Raw genomic sequence first — 16,797 nt, 5'->3', positions numbered from 1 at the left:
AATCTTGCACTGAGCTATACACAGCTAGACTGATGTCCCAATGGAATCTACCCCGCTGGCGCTCATTGCAGGATTGGGACCTTTATACTTATCCCTAGTTCATGAAGAAAACTTGGTTACATAGTGCACATTTGAAATATGCTTGAAGGTGTGTGTGTGGGTGTGTGTGTGTGTGGGTGTATGTATGCGTAAGCGCCAACTCTGTGGGTGCTCCAGGGCTGGAGCACACATGGGAAAAAATTAGTGTGTATTTAGCATCCACTGGCAGCCAGCTCCCCGCCTCCTCCCCTCCTGCCCAGCACCTCCCGTCTACAAGCAACTCCGCCAGTCAACTCCTCCCCCTTGCTTCCAGTGCCTTCCACCCGCTGCAATAAGCTGTTCTACGGTGTGCAGGTGGCGCTGGGGTGGGAGGAGCAGGGACAGGGAGCACTGGGGGTAGGGGGCAGAACTGGGTGGGAAGAGATGGGGCAAGGGTGGGGGCTTGGGCAAAGGGGTGGGGTGGGGGCGGAGTGGGGAGGGTTGGGCACCCCTGGGGCCCGGAGGAAGCCGGCACCTGTGTGTGTATGTGCCTACAGAATGGTCTGGGATAACCCCATTCCATATTTATTCTTTGTGCATATCCTGTTTTCCCATTACACAAGTCAAAACCGAACAAGGATTTGGTTATTTTTAGGAGGTGGTGGGAGGATGATGACAGGATTTCACCCTCCTTATTCAGAACCTGCCTGGTAACGTTGTGGATTTTTGCATGAGAGAAATTAGAATCCAGCCAGCCTTTTTGGCAGTCTGTTGGTTCTAGAAGTGCTTACTTTTGTAAGAACTTGAATGACATGTTTGGGTGGGTTGTTAAAATGGGTGGGATGGGGGTAATTTATGCTTCCAGGGAGGAAGTCTCCTGGGTGCAGAAAGGAAAGGCAAGAATTATGCATCTTGGTGGTGCACAGAACTTGCCCAGGTCTTAGGCACTGAGGTAAATTTCACCCTCAGTACAGATATTTAACTCCCAATAAAGCTATGGGAATTCAACCAGTATATCAAGGGAAGGACACACTTCCTAGAGAATGTAGCAGGATGGCTGGACTCTGCAGCAATGCCAGCTCTCACAATACTTGGTGTTTTTTTGAAGCCTAGGGTCCTGCAATCGTGGTGATGTGAAAATTTCAGCTTTCATTTTTTTAAAGGCAGTTTCTAGAACAGCTTGAATCATAGAACCATAGAAGATTAGGGTTGGAAGAGACCTCAGGAGGTCATCTAGTGCAACCCCCTGCTCAAAGCAGGACCAACCCCAACTAAATCATCCCAGCCAGGGCTTTGTCAAGCTGCGTCTTAAAAATCTCTAAGGCTGGAGATTCCACCACCTCCCTAGGTAACACATTCCAGTGCTTCACCACCCTCCTAGTGAAATAATGATCTGAAATCATGATCTGACTGACCCTAAAGTTTCAAAAACCAGAAAGCAAATAAACAGAGCCTTATCTTTAAAAAAAAAAAAGTGTCTCGTGATTTTTAACCCAATCTTGTAATTGTTGACTGTTTGGTGTTGGCAAGGCTCTCTGTACTGTATGCGGCAAGCAAGATCTCCAAACCTTGCCCATAAAACCAGGCGCTCAAGCAATCACTGCCGCTGGCCCCAAATAAGCTGGCAGCAAGGCTTAATGAGTCATTAGAGCTACCTGGAGGAATCAAGAGATGCTTAGTAGACAACAAGCACCTTGGTCCATATGTATAAACAGCAGCTGGGAAGGCTACACAGAAGGTGTGTGTGTTACAAGCTGTGGGAAGGCTTATTCATTTTCTGTTTGGCCTTTTGGCTTCAGGAAGCAGTTTCCATTTGCCAATTGTTTATGGAATAAACGCTGCCTAAACCGAACGGAGACTCACTTGTGCAAGTTCTGCTTTTTGCTGCCACTACCCTCGCTGGTTTGTTGCAGTGTTAAGGTGCTTTTTTATTTCTACAACCAAACACCCAAACCCAGCACTCAAAGTGCTGCATGATGAATGCGCCTCTTCCGAACAATATACAGAATGGACTAGGAACACTTTTTTCATAGCTACCTTATCAGCCAAAGCTGAAGCCTAAGCTTCTTCTCCCAGTGGAAAAAGAGCTCTGCTAAGTAGGAATATCATTCTCATAGAAAAATGCTATGAAAAGCTGGATTTATTAGCCTTTTTAATGCAGCAGGTGTACATAATATCAATAATATTTGCTAGCAAGAAAAATACCACTATATTTTGGGCCTGACGGTTATAAAAAGCCAGTCAGCTGTGAACCAGCTGAGCGGCGAACAGCGGAAAGGGTAACAGAGGGAGTTTGCCTGGGATCTGTCCGAGAGGAGGTACGCTGAGTGCTGCATTACAGGGGCTGTGTTGGTGAGTATCTGAGTGTCTGTTGCGGGGACAGTTTGCCAGTTTGACCGTGTGCTTCATTGTTTGAAAAGTGTGAATTGGGAGTGCTTTGTTCCAAGTGAGCCTTGAGTGGGCCTGACTGTTATAAAAAGGCAGCTGCGAACCAGCTGAGCGGCAAACAGAGGGAGTTTGCCTGGGAGTTCGCCTGGGGAGAGCCCACTGAGGCTTTCATCTTGCAGGCTTCTCTGAGTAGTTACTACAACACCTGAGGAAGCTCGTAGAAGGAAGGTAATATGGATGGTGAGCATTCAGCTGTTGTGACCTGCACAGGATGTGCCATGTTTGTCTTTCTTCCACAGGACAGAAGCAACTTTGTCTGTACAAAGTGCAAGCTGATCTCCATATTGGAAGAGAAGGTTCAAGGTCTGGAGAGACAAGTATGAACCCTGTGTTGCATAAGAGAAACTGAAGATTTCCTGGACAGACATCAGGATATGCTTCTACGGGCACAACATTCTGAAGATTCAGAGCAGGCTGCGCAGCGGGGACAGGAGGAGGTGAAGAAATTTGGCAGCACGTTACCTCCAGAAGAAGAAAGGGGAGCATCCATGTACCAGCAATGCAGATACAGGTAAGCAACCGTTTTCATGTTCTCTCCGGAGGTACTAATGCGGAGAGTAGACTAGATGATACATCTGAGGGAAGGGAGCAGAAGGAGACTCCGCCGATTGGAAGGCATGAGATGCACTGTCCTAGGGATGGGGATTCCATGACCATCTCTCCCAAGAGAAGGAGGCGGGTGGTGGTGGTCGGGGACTCACTCCTCAAGGGGACTGAGTCATCTATCTGCCGTCCCGACCGGGAAAACCAAGAACTCTGCTGCTTGCCAGGAGCTAGGATTCATGATGTGACAGAGAGACTGCCGAGACTCATCAAGCCCTCAGATTGATACCGCTTCCTACTTCTCCACTTGGGCACCAGTGATACTGCCAAGAATGACCTTGAGCGGATCACGGCAGACTACCTGGCTCTGGGAAGAAGGATAAAGGAGTTTGCGAAACAAGTGGTGTTTTCGTCCATCCTCCCTGTGGAAGGAAAAGGCCTGGGTAGAGACCGTTGAATCGTGGAAGTCAACAAATGGCTACGCAGGTGGTGTCGGAGAGAAGGCTTTGGATTCTTTGACCATGGGATGGTGTTCCAAGAAGGTGGAGTGCTAGGCAGAGACAGGTTCCACCTAACGAAGAGAGGGAAGAGCATCTTCGCGAGCAGCCTGGCTAACCTAGTGAGGAGGGCTTTAAACTAGGTTCCCCAGGGGAAGGAGACCAAAGCCCTGAGGTAAGTGGGAAAGTGGGATACCGGGAGGAAGCACAAGCAGGAGAGCACAAGAGGGGAGGGCCCCTGCCTCATATTGAGAAAGCGGAACGATGAGCGAGTTATCTTAAGTGCCTATACACAAATGCAAGAAGCCTGGGAAACAAACAGAGAACTGAAAGCCTTGGACAGTCAAGGAATTATGATGTGATTGGAATAACAGAGACTTGGTGGGATAACTCACATGACTGGAGTACTGTCATGGATGGATATAAATTGTTCAGGAAGGACAGGCAGGGCAGAAAAGGTGGGGGAGTTGCATTGTATGTAAGAGAGCAGTTTGACTGCTCAGAGCTCCAGTATGAAACTGCAGAAAAACCTGAGAGTCTCTGGATTAAGTTTAGAAGTGTGAGCAACAAAGGTGATGTTGTGGTGGGAGTCTGCTATAGACCACCATACCAGGGGGATGAGGTGGACGAGGCTTTCTTCTGGTAACTAACGGAAGTTACTAGACTGCAGGCCCTGGTTCTCATGGGAGACCTCAATCACCCTGATATCTGCTGGGACAGCAATACAGTGGTGCACAGACAATCCAGGAAGTTTTTGGAAAGTGTAGGGGACAATTTCCTGGTGCAAGTGCTGGAGGAACCAAGTAGGGGCAGAGCTCTTCTTGACCTGCTGCTCACAAACCGGAAAGAATTAGTAGGGGAAGCTAAAGTGGATGGGAACCTGGGAGGCAGTGACCATGAGATGGTCGAGTTCAAGATCCTGACACAAGGAAGAAAAGAGAGCAGCAGAATATGGATGCTGGACTTCAGAAAAGCAGACTTTAACTCCCTCAGGGAACTGATGGGCAGGATCCCCTGGGAGAATAACATGAGGGGGAAAGGAGTCCATGAGAGCTGGCTGTATTTCAAAGAATCCTTATTGAGGTTACAGGGACAAACCATCCCGATGTGTAGAAAGAATAGTGATTATGGCAGGCGACCAGCTTGGCTTAACAGTGAAATCCTTGCTGATCTCAAACACAAAAAAGAAGTTTATAAGAAGTGGAAGATTGGACAAATGACCAGGGAAGAGTATAAAAATATTGCTCAGGCATGCAGGAGTGAAATCAGGAAGGCCAAATCACACTGGGAGTTGCAGTTGGAACGAGATGTTAAGAGTAACAATTTTTCAGGCATGTTAGCACCAAGAAGGAAGTCAAGGAAAGTGTGGGCTCTTTACTGAATGAGGGAGGCAACCGAGTGACAGAGGATGTGGAAAAAGCTAATGTACTCAATGGTTTTTTTGCCTCTGTCTTCACAAACAAGGTCAGCTCCCAGACTGCTGCACTGAGCAGCACAGCCTGGGGAGGAGGTGACCAGCCCTCTGTGGAGAAAGAAGTGGTTTGGGACTATTTAGAAAAGCTGGATGAGCACAAGTCCATGGGACCAGATGCGCTGCATCTGAGAACACTAAAGGAGTTGGCAGATGTGATTGCAGAGCCATTGGCCATTAGCTTTGAAAACTCATGGCAATTGGGGAAGGTCCTGGACGACTGGAAAAAGGCTAATGTAGTGCCCATCTTTTAAAAAGGGAAGAAGGAGGATCCGGGGAACTACAGGCCAGTCAGCCTCACTTCAGTCCCTGGAAAAATCATGGAGCAGGTCCTCAAGGAATCAATTCTGAAGCACGTAGAGGAGAGGAAAGTGATCAGGAACAGCCAGTATGGATTCACGAAGGGCAAGTCATGCCTGACTAATGTAATTGCCTTCTATGATGAGATAACTGGCTCTGTGGATGAGGGGAAAGCAGTGGACGTGTTATTCCTGGACTTTAGCAAAGGTTTTGATACCGTCTCCCACAGTATTCTTGCCAGCAAGTTAAAGAAGTATGGGCTGGATGAATGGACGATAAGGTGGATAGAAAACTGGCTAGATTGTCGGGCTTAATGGGTAGCGATCAATGGCTCCATGTCTAGTTGGCAGCCGGTATCAAGTGGAGTGCCCCAAGGGTCGGTCCTCAGGCCGGTTTTGTTCAATATCTTCATTAATGATCTGGAGGATGGCGTGGACTGCACCCTCAGCAAGTTTTCAGATGACACTAAACTGGGAGGAGAGGTAGATACGCTGGAGGGTAGGGCTAGGATACAGAGGGCCCTAGACAAATTAGAGGATTGGGCCAAAAGAAATCTGATGAGGTTCAACAAGGACAAGTGCAGAGAAAGAAGGCCAATGGCATTTTGGGCTGTATAAGTAGGGGCATTACCAGCAGATCGAGGGACATGATCGTTCCCCTCTGTTCAACATTGGTGAGGCCTCATCTGGAGTACTGTGTCCAGTTTTGGGCTCCACACTACAAGAAGAATGTGGAAAAATTGGAAAGTGTCCAGTGGAGGGCAACACAAATGATTAGGGGACTGGAACACATGACTTATGAGGAGAGGCTGAGGGAACTGGGGTTATTTAGTCTGCAGAAGAGAAGAATGAGGGGGGATTTGATTGCTGCATTCAACTATCTGAAAGGGGGTTCCAAAGAGGATGGATCTAGACTGTTTTCACTGGTAGCAGATGACAGAACAAGGAGTAATGGTCTCAAGTTGCAGTGGGGGAGGTTTAGGTTGGATATTAGGAAAAACTTTTTCACTAGCAGGGTGGTGAAGCACTGGAATGCGTTACCTAGGGAGGTGGTGGAATCTCCTTCCTTAGATATTTTTAAGGTCAGGCTTGAGAAAGCCCTGGCTGGGATGATTAAGTTGGGGATTGGTCCTGCTTTGAGCAGGGGGTTGGACTAGATGACCTCCTGAGGTCCCTTCCAACCCTGATATTCTATGATTCTATGATAATAAGGGACTTGTATAGAAAAATTATATAGACACAATGAAAGTCTAAATCTATGAAAATGCCATAGTCTGTTCAGCAAGCAGCTGTCTTTCTTTCTAAACACCTGTTACAATCAAAGTCTCTTTATTTTAAGACACTTACAGCATGTGTTTTTACTTAGCTGCATTTTTTCTTTAACAGCTTCTTGCCATTGATGAACTATCTGAATCATCATTAAAACATCCTTCATGTGTCCCTATTAACTTCAATAGTGTTAAAGTAGCGATAAACTCCTTCTGTGTTGCCTCACTTTGAGTAGTTAACATCATCTGGCAGCATTTTTTTAAGTAACGTCTTATTCGCCCAAGTCTCCATCTTTAAGGATTTTAGGTGTGTGTGGAAGAGAAATGGGAAAGAAAGTTCTTTGCAGAACTTTGAGTGAGAATGATTTCTTTCTGAAATGTGTTTATGTCAAGGTTCCTCCCCCACTCTGAACTCTAGGGTACAGATGTGGGGACCTGCATGAAAAACCTCCTAAGCTTATCTTTACCAGCTTAGGTCAAAACTTCCCCAAGGTACAAAATATTACACCCGTTATCCTTGGACTGGCCGCTACCACCACCAAACTAATACTGGTTACTGGGGAAGAGCTGTTTGGACGCGTCCTTCCCCCCAAAATACTTCCCAAAACCTTGCACCCCACTTCCTGGACAAGGTTTGGTAAAAAGCCTCACCAATTTGCCTAGGTGACTACAGACCCAGACCCTTGGATCTTAAGAACAATGAACAATCCTCCCAACACTTGCACCCCCCCTTTCCTGGGAAATGTTGGATAAAAAGCCTCACCAATTTGCATAGGTGACCACAGACCCAAACCCTTGGATCTGAGAACAATGAAAAAGCATTCAGTGTTTTACAAGAAGACTTTTAATAAAAAATAGAAGTAAATAGAAATAAAGAAATCCCCCCTGTAAAATCAGGATGGTAGATATCTTACAGGGTAATTAGATTCAAAAACATAGAGAACCCCTCTAGGCAAAACCTTAAGTTACAAAAAAGATACACAGACAGAAATAGTTATTCTATTCAGCACAGTTCTTTTCTCAGCCGTTTAAAGAAATCATAATCTAACACATACCTAGCTAGATTACTTACTAAAAGTTCTAAGACTCCATTCCTGTTCTGTCCCTAGCCAAGAGGACTACAGACCGACACAGACCCTTTGTTTCTCTCCCTCCTCCCAGCTTTTGAAAGTATCTTGTCTCCTCATTGGTCATTTTGGTCAGGTGCCAGCGAGGTTACCTTTAGCTTCTTAACCCTTTACAGGTGAGAGGAGCTTTCCCCTGGCCAGGAGGGATTTCAAAGGGGTTTACCCTTCCCTTTATATTTATGACAGTTTATTTTGTGGAAATTTCCCCTGATCAAATCTCTTGTCATGAAATACATGCAAAACATTTAAAAAAATCAAATAATTCATCTAGATAATTGAAGGCAGTAAGAACGGGTAAGCATTTGACTGGCCCACCTAGTCAGAAATGACTCAATTTCTAGAGTACATTAATCAAGGATTATGCCTCAAATAAACTTTAAATAGGCAACAGATTTGGCAACGATGTTAAATCATTTAGTGGGGGGGGGGGGGAGAGAGGTGTTGTTGCTAAATTTGTGCCTGACAAAGAAAGAAACCTTTAAACGTAGAATCACTTTCACTACCCAGTTGCTGATAGAAGGAAGAAACCTCATTATTGCTTTATTATAGACTTGAGTTATAAAATATCTGGCCCCGATAACTTCAATTTCTATGTTATATTTTCTGATCATTTGATGCAAAACTCAAACTAGCTATAGTGTAGATTTTAAAACATACTAGTTTGCTGATTTGTCATTTACCATGGAAAACTGAGTTTAGCTAACTTAATCTGACTTTTCTGCTTCAAAAAGCATAAAACATGTTATCATGTGAATAGTGGCAAAAATAAACCTCCAGCAATAAACCCCAATCTGACAACTTCTAACATGCAGTATCAAATAAAAAATGACATATTTTCCCAGTTGCTGCCCTGGAATTTAGGTTCAATCTGTGCAGAGCACATGCATCTCTAGTTATATTTTAACATACAAAGATGATATAAACTAATATGAAATACACCTGGTCTGTATTTAGCTCTTTGGGAGTCCTGGAACTTTAGTTATGTAACCTCATGCTTTCATTTGGCTGTACTGCGAGAAAGTTTGAAGGGTTAACAACGTTTTCCTAGCACTGTAAATGTTCAGATGCGTTCTTCAAGCCTTTCCAGAGCAATTCTACTGCAGCACCAGGTTTTCATTATTTGAGACACTGTCTACAAACATCTCCTTGTTTTATGGAGAGATAAACGATGCTGTGCCTTCTGAGTGTTACATTGGGTAATGAGGAATGAGATCATGAAAACAATCATCTCAATTCCCTGGTTGTGACTTTAAAACAAGAGCTTGAACACAGAAAGCTGCTGATTCCAACCGTTGGCATTAGTCTCCCCTTCATGCTATAGCATTGCTGAGAGTTACCTGGGGGCAATGAGAGAATAGACCCTGCTCAGTGTTATAGTACCTGATAGAATTGCTGCTTGAGCAGAATGTGTGCTCTGCCCCTGATTTTCTACGATTCGTGGCTGAAACGGGTGCATTGTTTCATCTGCAAGGGTTAAACCTAGAGGAGTCCTGCTCTCCTAGAGATCACCCTCCTCTACTTAGAATAGAATCGAATCATAGAGTTGGAAGGGACCTCAGGAGATCATCTTGTCCAACCCCCTGCTCAAAGCAGGACCAATCCTCAATTTTTGCCCCAGATCTGCAAATGGCCCCCTCAAGGATTGAACTCATACAACCCTGGGTTTAGCAGACCAATGCTCAAACCACTGAGTGAGGATTCCCACCAGGCAGGAACTGGGTCTGGGCCTCCCATCCTATTCCATCCAGAAGAGCAACAGCAGCAGCTGGTCAGAAAAGAGACATCCCAGGTAGGGCTCCCTATTCAGCTGTTCCCTACAGGCAGATTTGTCACCCTGCCAATGCTCCACAATTATTGAAATGTTGTAGGAATGGTAGTAAATATTTCTATAATGATAGTGTCTAAAGGCCCCAAATGCTGCCTGGGAACCCATTGTGCTGGGTTCTGTACAGACATAGAAAAGAGACAGTCCCTGTCCTGAAGGGCTTCTAGTCTAAAGATACAAACATGAAGGGAAGGGGGTAGACACACAACATATAAGCAAGTGAATATGGTGAAGACTTGGCACAGCTTTGTTAGTTAAATGTTGTGTAGTTTCTTATTTATTTAACCCACCAAAGTGCAGGCAATTGCAATGGGACTTTCAGACTTTCCAGCAAAGAACCCCCCTAACTCATTGATGTTTTTACATCAATCCAGACCCCCCATCCTGGTAACGATGGAGCAGCAGGGATATTCCCTACCTCATTCCATACACTGCACACACATGTGTGCACTTTTGCTTGGCAATCTATGGGCTACTTGGGGACATGATTTCCTTTTGGAGACATTTCTTCTCCGGTCCTGAATCTCTTCCTCTCGTTATGACACAAAATGATGCAGCCCTCCATAAAACTGAGTTTGGGTTGCTACCCAAAAGTACCAGGGTGAAATCCTGAGTCCACTGAAGTCATTGAGAGTTTTGCTGTTGACTTCAGCGGAGCCAGGATTTCACTCTCCATTGTCCATCAGAGTTGCTGAAGAGAGACAAGGTGGCTGAGGTAATATCTTTTATTGGCTCAACTTCTGTTGGTGAGAGAGACAAGCTTTCAAGAGCTGCTCTTCAGGTCTGGAAAACTCAGATGGTCACAAGGTGGAACAGATTGTTTAGCATAAGTAGTTTACATGTATTTCAAGGGACCATTCAAGGTGAAGTGGCTCATTAACCCCCTCCATTCACCAGGAGGAAGGGAAGGAAGGGGGGTTATTAGTGGGTTATAGATTATTGTAATATGCGACAAATTCAGGAGGCATTTTTACAGGCTATGCAACCTGTCAGTCACTGCCAGCAAGGGCTAGTGCTCAGGAGGCCTTGCATGTTGCTGCTAGCAGAAGTCCTGGCACAGGCACTGGACACCTAATATGAGGAAAAATAAAAAGGGCCATTCAGACCTACCTATTTCAATCACCACAACTGTATCTAAGCAGCACATGAGGAATTTGTGGATAAATTCCAAAAACGTGCCAAAAATTCTCCCTGTGGGCTGAGAAGTACAGTAATTCAAAATCTCTCCATGCCTCCCAAAGTCATTCTGTCTCTATTGATGTGTGTAATCCAAGTGTTCGCAGTTCTGGGTTTAATAAGTATGGGGTCCTTCAGAGCAACTTGGAACTCCTATTCCCTTTAGTGTCACTACTTTGTTGTGTCCAGAACACATTATCTACCTGGGTGATTGAACAGAGATCTTACGAAATTTAAAACACCTTCCTAGTGCTATTTATTGAAAACAGCGAATAGGCTTGCCTGGGGCATATGAATACATAAGCCTTTGGGGAAAGACATCAGCATCAACCTCAGCTGTGATTTCACATCTGCTGTTTCCTAAGGCAGTTTAGGATTATTGAGAGGCTGAAGTTAAAACTCTTGTGGTCAAATCACAGCCAAGATCTCTCTATGGTGTATATCCACTCTTTCCTTTATACGCAAATTAATTCAGACCATAACGAATTAAACATTGTCTTCTGACACTTATTTTGTATAGTGAATGTTCATATAAGGCCATGCCAAATTCCATTCTTCTAATGTTGGAACATTCTGAGATTTCCACCTTCTTAGACATGACAGTGAAATGATAATCCTTTTTGAAAAAATGAAGTTTGTATCCTGCCAGTTTGAAAAATCATGTAAGAGGAATACTTGCAGCAGGGTGGATTTTTTTATTCCTAATAACACCAAATCAATTATCCTTGATTAGAATATTTTGATTTTTTGGACACGATCTGATTACACATGGAAAGCACACAGTCACATCTCATTTAACTAACATCTAAGTCTTTAAGATGGAGTTTAATAAGTCCTATGTAATGTTTTAAAATAAGTTAACTTCATGTTTTTCTTTGCTATTCTGGTAATGAAATCAGAAATCTGGCACAAGTGTCACTTAAAGTTGCATTTCATTTGATCTCCCATTGTGCCCTCAGAGATAGGCAGGCTGTCAGTGGGTGAGAGATTACTAGTAATAAGTAGAACTGTGCAAATAATGGATTTTTGAGGGAGGTGCAAAAAAAATTTTTTTAGTAATTTGGGTCAACTGTAAATTATTTTTACCTGAATTTTTGGTGAATTGAAGGATTGGAAAGAATTTCATTTTAATTTTGACTGGTTTTCATGTTTTTGAACTTTTCTAATTGAGGGAAATTTCAAAACAAAAAGTTATTTCAACCTGAAAGATTGAAATGTTTCATTTAAAAAATGTCAGAATGAAACATTCTGCCTATATCAGGATGGTTTTTTGGTTTTGGTTTTTGTTTGTTAGGTTGGTTGGTTAGTTGGTTTGGTTGGTTGGTTGGCTGGGTTTGGCTGAGCTGAATTCAGGAAATGTTTCAGTGTCACTAAATCTGTACTTTCCACCAACACAAAAAGTTTTGTCTTAAAAAATTGTGCCCCGTGTGACCCGATGGGCAGAGGGCATGAGGTGCATAGAGTTTTACAGGGATCTCCTGGGTTGGATATCTGTACTGAAGGATGGCATGTTGGATCTTCATTGAGAGCCAGTAGCCTACTGGTCATCATAATCATTGCAAAATATATATATGGATAATATTTAAGGTGTTATGTATTGGTATTGAAAAATTATCTTTTTAAGGTCTTGAAGTTAAGGCAGGTTGCCAGGAGGTGACATACCTCAGAAATGTTCCTTTCAGGCAGGAGGTAACAGATGTCTGTCTCCCTGTCTGGCCATTTTGGTTTTGTATGCCCCACACTGTATACCTATTGCATATTAAGGCAGTTGCAGAATGAGAGATTGTGAGATCTGCAATAAAGGAAATCTACAAGATGAAATGAACAGCAGGTTGAGATTCGTATATCTTGGGAGGCAAACATAATGGATGCTTCACCTAGAAGGCAAGCTGACAGCATATCTGTCTCATGAAACAGTCACAGTCAACCCGGCTGTAAACGAGGGTCACACAACCTGGCTGTAAAGTGCTGCAAGGATTTTGGTTGAGCAGCATTCTGTAAGACATGTGAGTCTCTAATTAATTAAGTCTAGGCCCTGGAATGTGGGTTATGGTTTTATTTCATATGTAATTATTTGTTTCCGATAATTCTACCTGCTGCTACTTTAGTACCCATGCTTTGTTAAATAGACATATCTTTGATTTCACAATAAACATATCAAAGTGCTGTGAATTAAGTGGCTCTGAGGTGGAAGTGGTAAGCCAATGCGCTGTTTCTTTGGAGGCAGCGAATCTCTGAATGCTGCAAGTGTCCAGCAGCCCAGGGGCTGGATACTCCAGGGAGACACTTGGAGGGCTTGAGGATTGAGATATGCCAATCACTAACCTGTTGAGTGACTGTGAGGCCTAGAGGAGAGTACATGTGTTATCTGTGGGGGAAGTTGGGGAGCTGACCCACAGCAGGTACAGACCAGGCTTCCGGTACTAAGGACAGATGGCAGCAAAGAGCCTCAGAACTCTGGGCACACCTAAGAAGTAGCACATCCAGCTCTAGTGTTAAGGAATAAGCTGTAGAGAGTATGTGGGACATCAGCAAAGGCTTTTGCTTAAATGGTGCACTCCTTCAACTATGCAACTCAAATAGGTCCTCTAACAATGTGTGTCTGTTACTTTGCTGCTGCTAAAGCAAATCCACTTTAAAATCCTTCAAATGTCTCCATTGCACCAGAAACCAACTGAGATGTGATTAGTTCCTGCCCACATTGAAATAATGTGGAGGTCCTGGTGATGTCAAGGAACTATGACGTGATCGGAATAACAGAGACTTGGTGGGATAACTCACATGACTGGAGTACTGTCATGGATGGTTATAAACTGTTCAGGAAGGACAGGCAGGGCAGAAAAGGTGGGGGCGTAGCACTGTATGTAAGGGAGCAGTATGACTGCTCAGAGCTCCGGTACGAAACTGCAGAAAAACCTGAGTGTCTCTGGATTAAGTTTAGAAGTGTGTGCAACAAGAGTGATGTAGTGGTGGGAGTGTGCTATAGACCACCGGACCAGGGGGATGAGGTAGATGAGGCTTTCTTCCGGCAGCTCACAGAAGCTACTAGATTGCATGCCCTGATTCTCATGGGTGACTTTAATTTTCCTGATATCTGCTGTGAGAGCAATACAGCGGTGCATAGACAATCCAGGAAGTTTTTGGAAAGCATAGGGGACAATTTCCTGGTGCAAGTGCTAGAGGAGCCAACTAGGGGGGGCACTTTTCTTGACCTGCTGCTCACAAACCGGGTAGAATTAGTGGGGGAAGCAAAAGTGGATGGGAATCTGGGAGGCAGTGACCATGAGTTGGTTGAGTTCAGGATCCTGACGCAGGGAAGAAAGGTAAGCAGCAGGATACGGACCCTGGACTTCAGGAAAGCAGACTTCGACTCCCTCAGGGAACAGATGGCCAGGATCCCCTGGGGGACTAACTTGAAGGGGAAAGGAGTCCAGGAGAGCTGGCTGTATTTCAAGGAATCCCTGTTGAGGTTACAGGGACAAACCATCCCAATGAGTCGAAAGAATAGTAAATATGGCAGGCGACCAGCTTGGCTTAACGGTGAAATCCTAGCGGATCTTAAACATAAAAAAGAAGCTTACAAGAAGTGGAAGGTTGGAGATATGACCAGGGAAGAGTATAAAAATATTGCTCGGGCATGTAGGAATGTTATCAGGAGGGCCAAATCGCACCTGGAGCTGCAGCTAGCCAGAGATGTCAAGAGTAACAAGAAGGGTTTCTTCAGGTATGTTGGCAACAAGAAGAAAGCCAAGGAATGTGTGGGCCCCTTACTGAATGAGGGAGGCAACCTAGTGACAGAGGATGTGGAGAAAGCTAATGTACTCAATGCTTTTTTTGCCTCTGTTTTCACTAACAAGGTCAGCTCCCAGACTGCTGCGCTGGGCATCACAAAATGGGGAAGAGATGGCCAGCCCTCTGTGGAGATAGAGGTGGTTAGGGGCTATTTAGAAAGGCTGGACGTGCACAAGTCCATGGGGCCGGACGAGTTGCATCCGAGAGTGCTGAAGGAGTTGGCGGCTGTGATTGCAGAGCCATTGGCCATTATCTTTGAAAACTCGTGGCGAACCGGGGAAGTCCCGGATGACTGGAAAAAGGCTAATGTAGTGCCAATCTTTAAAAAAGGGAAGAAGGAGGATCCTGGGAACTACAGGCCAGTCAGCCTCACTTCAGTCCCTGGAAAAATCATGGAGCAGGTCCTCAAAGAATCAATCCTGAAGCACTTGCATGAGAGGAAAGTGATCAGGAACAGTCAGCATGGATTCACCAAGGGAAGGTCATGCCTGACTAATCTAATCGCCTTTTATGATGAGATTACTGGTTCTGTGGATGAAGGGAAAGCAGTGGATGTATTGTTTCTTGACTTTAGCAAAGCTTTTGACACGGTCTCCCACAGTATTCTTGTCAGCAAGTTAAGGAAGTATGGGCTGGATGAATGCACTACAAGGTGGGTAGAAAGCTGGCTAGATTGTCGGGCTCAACGGGTAGTGATCAATGGCTCCATATCTAGTTGGCAGCCGGTATCAAGTGGAGTACCCCAAGGGTCGGTCCTGGGGCCGGTTTTGTTCAATATCTTCATAAATGATCTGGAGGATGGTGTGGATTGCACTCTCAGCAAATTTGCGGATGATACTAAACTGGGAGGAGTGGTAGATACACTGGAGGGGAGGGATAGGATACAGAAAGACCTAGACAAATTGGAGGATTGGGCCAAAAGAAATCTGATGAGGTTCAATAAGGATAAGTGCAGGGTCCTGCACTTAGGACGGAAGAACCCAATGCACAGCTACAGACTAGGGACCGAATGGCTAGGCAGCAGTTCTGCGGAAAAGGACCTAGGGGTGACAGTGGACGAGAAGCTGGATATGAGTCAGCAGTGTGCCCTTGTTGCCAAGAAGGCCAATGGCATTTTGGGATGTATAAGTAGGGGCATAGCGGACAGATCGAGGGACGTGATCATTCCCCTCTATTCGACATTGGTGAGGCCTCATCTGGAGTACTGTGTCCAGTTTTGGGCCCCACACTTCAAGAAGGATGTGGATAAATTGGAGAGAGTCCAGCGAAGGGCAACAAAAATGATTAGGGGACTGGAACACATGAGTTATGAGGAGAGGCTGAGGGAGCTGGGATTGTTTAGCCTGCAGAAGAGAAGAATGAGGGGGGATTTGATAGCTGCTTTCAACTACCTGAAAGGGGGTTCCAAAGAGGGTGGCTCTAGGCTGTTCTCAATGGTAGCAGATGACAGAACGAGGAGTAATGGTCTCAAGTTGCGAGGTTTAGATTGGATATTAGGAAAAACTTTTTCACTAAGAGGGTGGTGAAACACTGGAATGTGTTACCTAGGGAGGTGGTAGAATCTCCTTCCTTAGAGGTTTTTAAGGTCAGGCTTGACAAAGCCCTGGCTGGGATGATTTAACTGGGAATTGGTCCTGCTTTGAGCAGGGGGTTGGACTAGATGACCTTCTGGGGTCCCTTCCAACCCTGATATTCTATGATTCTATGATTCTATGATAATGGGAGTGTTGCCAGTCACAACAATGGGTGAAAGACTAGAAGCCACTGAAATAGATTCCTGCATTCTCTGTCTCTCCATTAGAACAATATTCTATCAATTTCCTTTTTTGGATTATACCAAGTGGTAAATTCTATGTAAAAATCTAGTAATTCTTCCTGCATTTTAATAGGCTTCTGTTCAAATTTCCCTAATGTATTTTCACATAGGATTATTAAACTCCTCCAGGGGAAGAATTAAACTTGTATTGGTAGGTAGCAATGTCCTTCAGCAATTCCACACTGCTGCGATATTGAGGGATTAGCCACAGTCTTGCTGTGAGCTATCATCTCAGGGCGACTGTGTTCCACAGAGTAAAGTTCTGAATTTGATAGTCCCAATACTCCCTTTGCTTGATGAGCTTGGAGGTCATCCAGTTTCATTCTTGGATGTTTATTAAATGCCACCTGAAAGTTTTAATCATTCTATCTATGCAGGCTATTTTGGTGGCATTTATTTTCCTAGGGAGAACATGGAAAATAGTTTAATTATGGGGTGACTTTTTTTTCATTATGAATATCTAACCCTCCACCCCCCATATTGAAACATGAGTTTATTGCAGTTCATATATGAATTT

The 16,797-nt window shown here is 44.6% G+C and overlaps 1 protein-coding gene across 3 annotated transcripts in view; it reads left to right on the top strand.

The window, feature by feature from the left end:
- Positions 1–16,797, top strand: part of LOC311515457 (uncharacterized protein C8orf34 homolog) — a 355,940-nt gene that overhangs the window by 233,090 nt on the left and 106,053 nt on the right. The gene's annotated exons all lie outside the window — the stretch shown is intronic.

Source organism: Lepidochelys olivacea, assembly GCF_965140295.1.
Source record: "Lepidochelys olivacea isolate rLepOli2 genome assembly, chromosome: 2".
Taxonomy (NCBI): domain Eukaryota; kingdom Metazoa; phylum Chordata; order Testudines; family Cheloniidae; genus Lepidochelys; species Lepidochelys olivacea.
The sequence above is the reverse complement of the archived record's forward strand: the minus strand, read 5'-3'. Positions and strand labels throughout refer to the sequence as shown.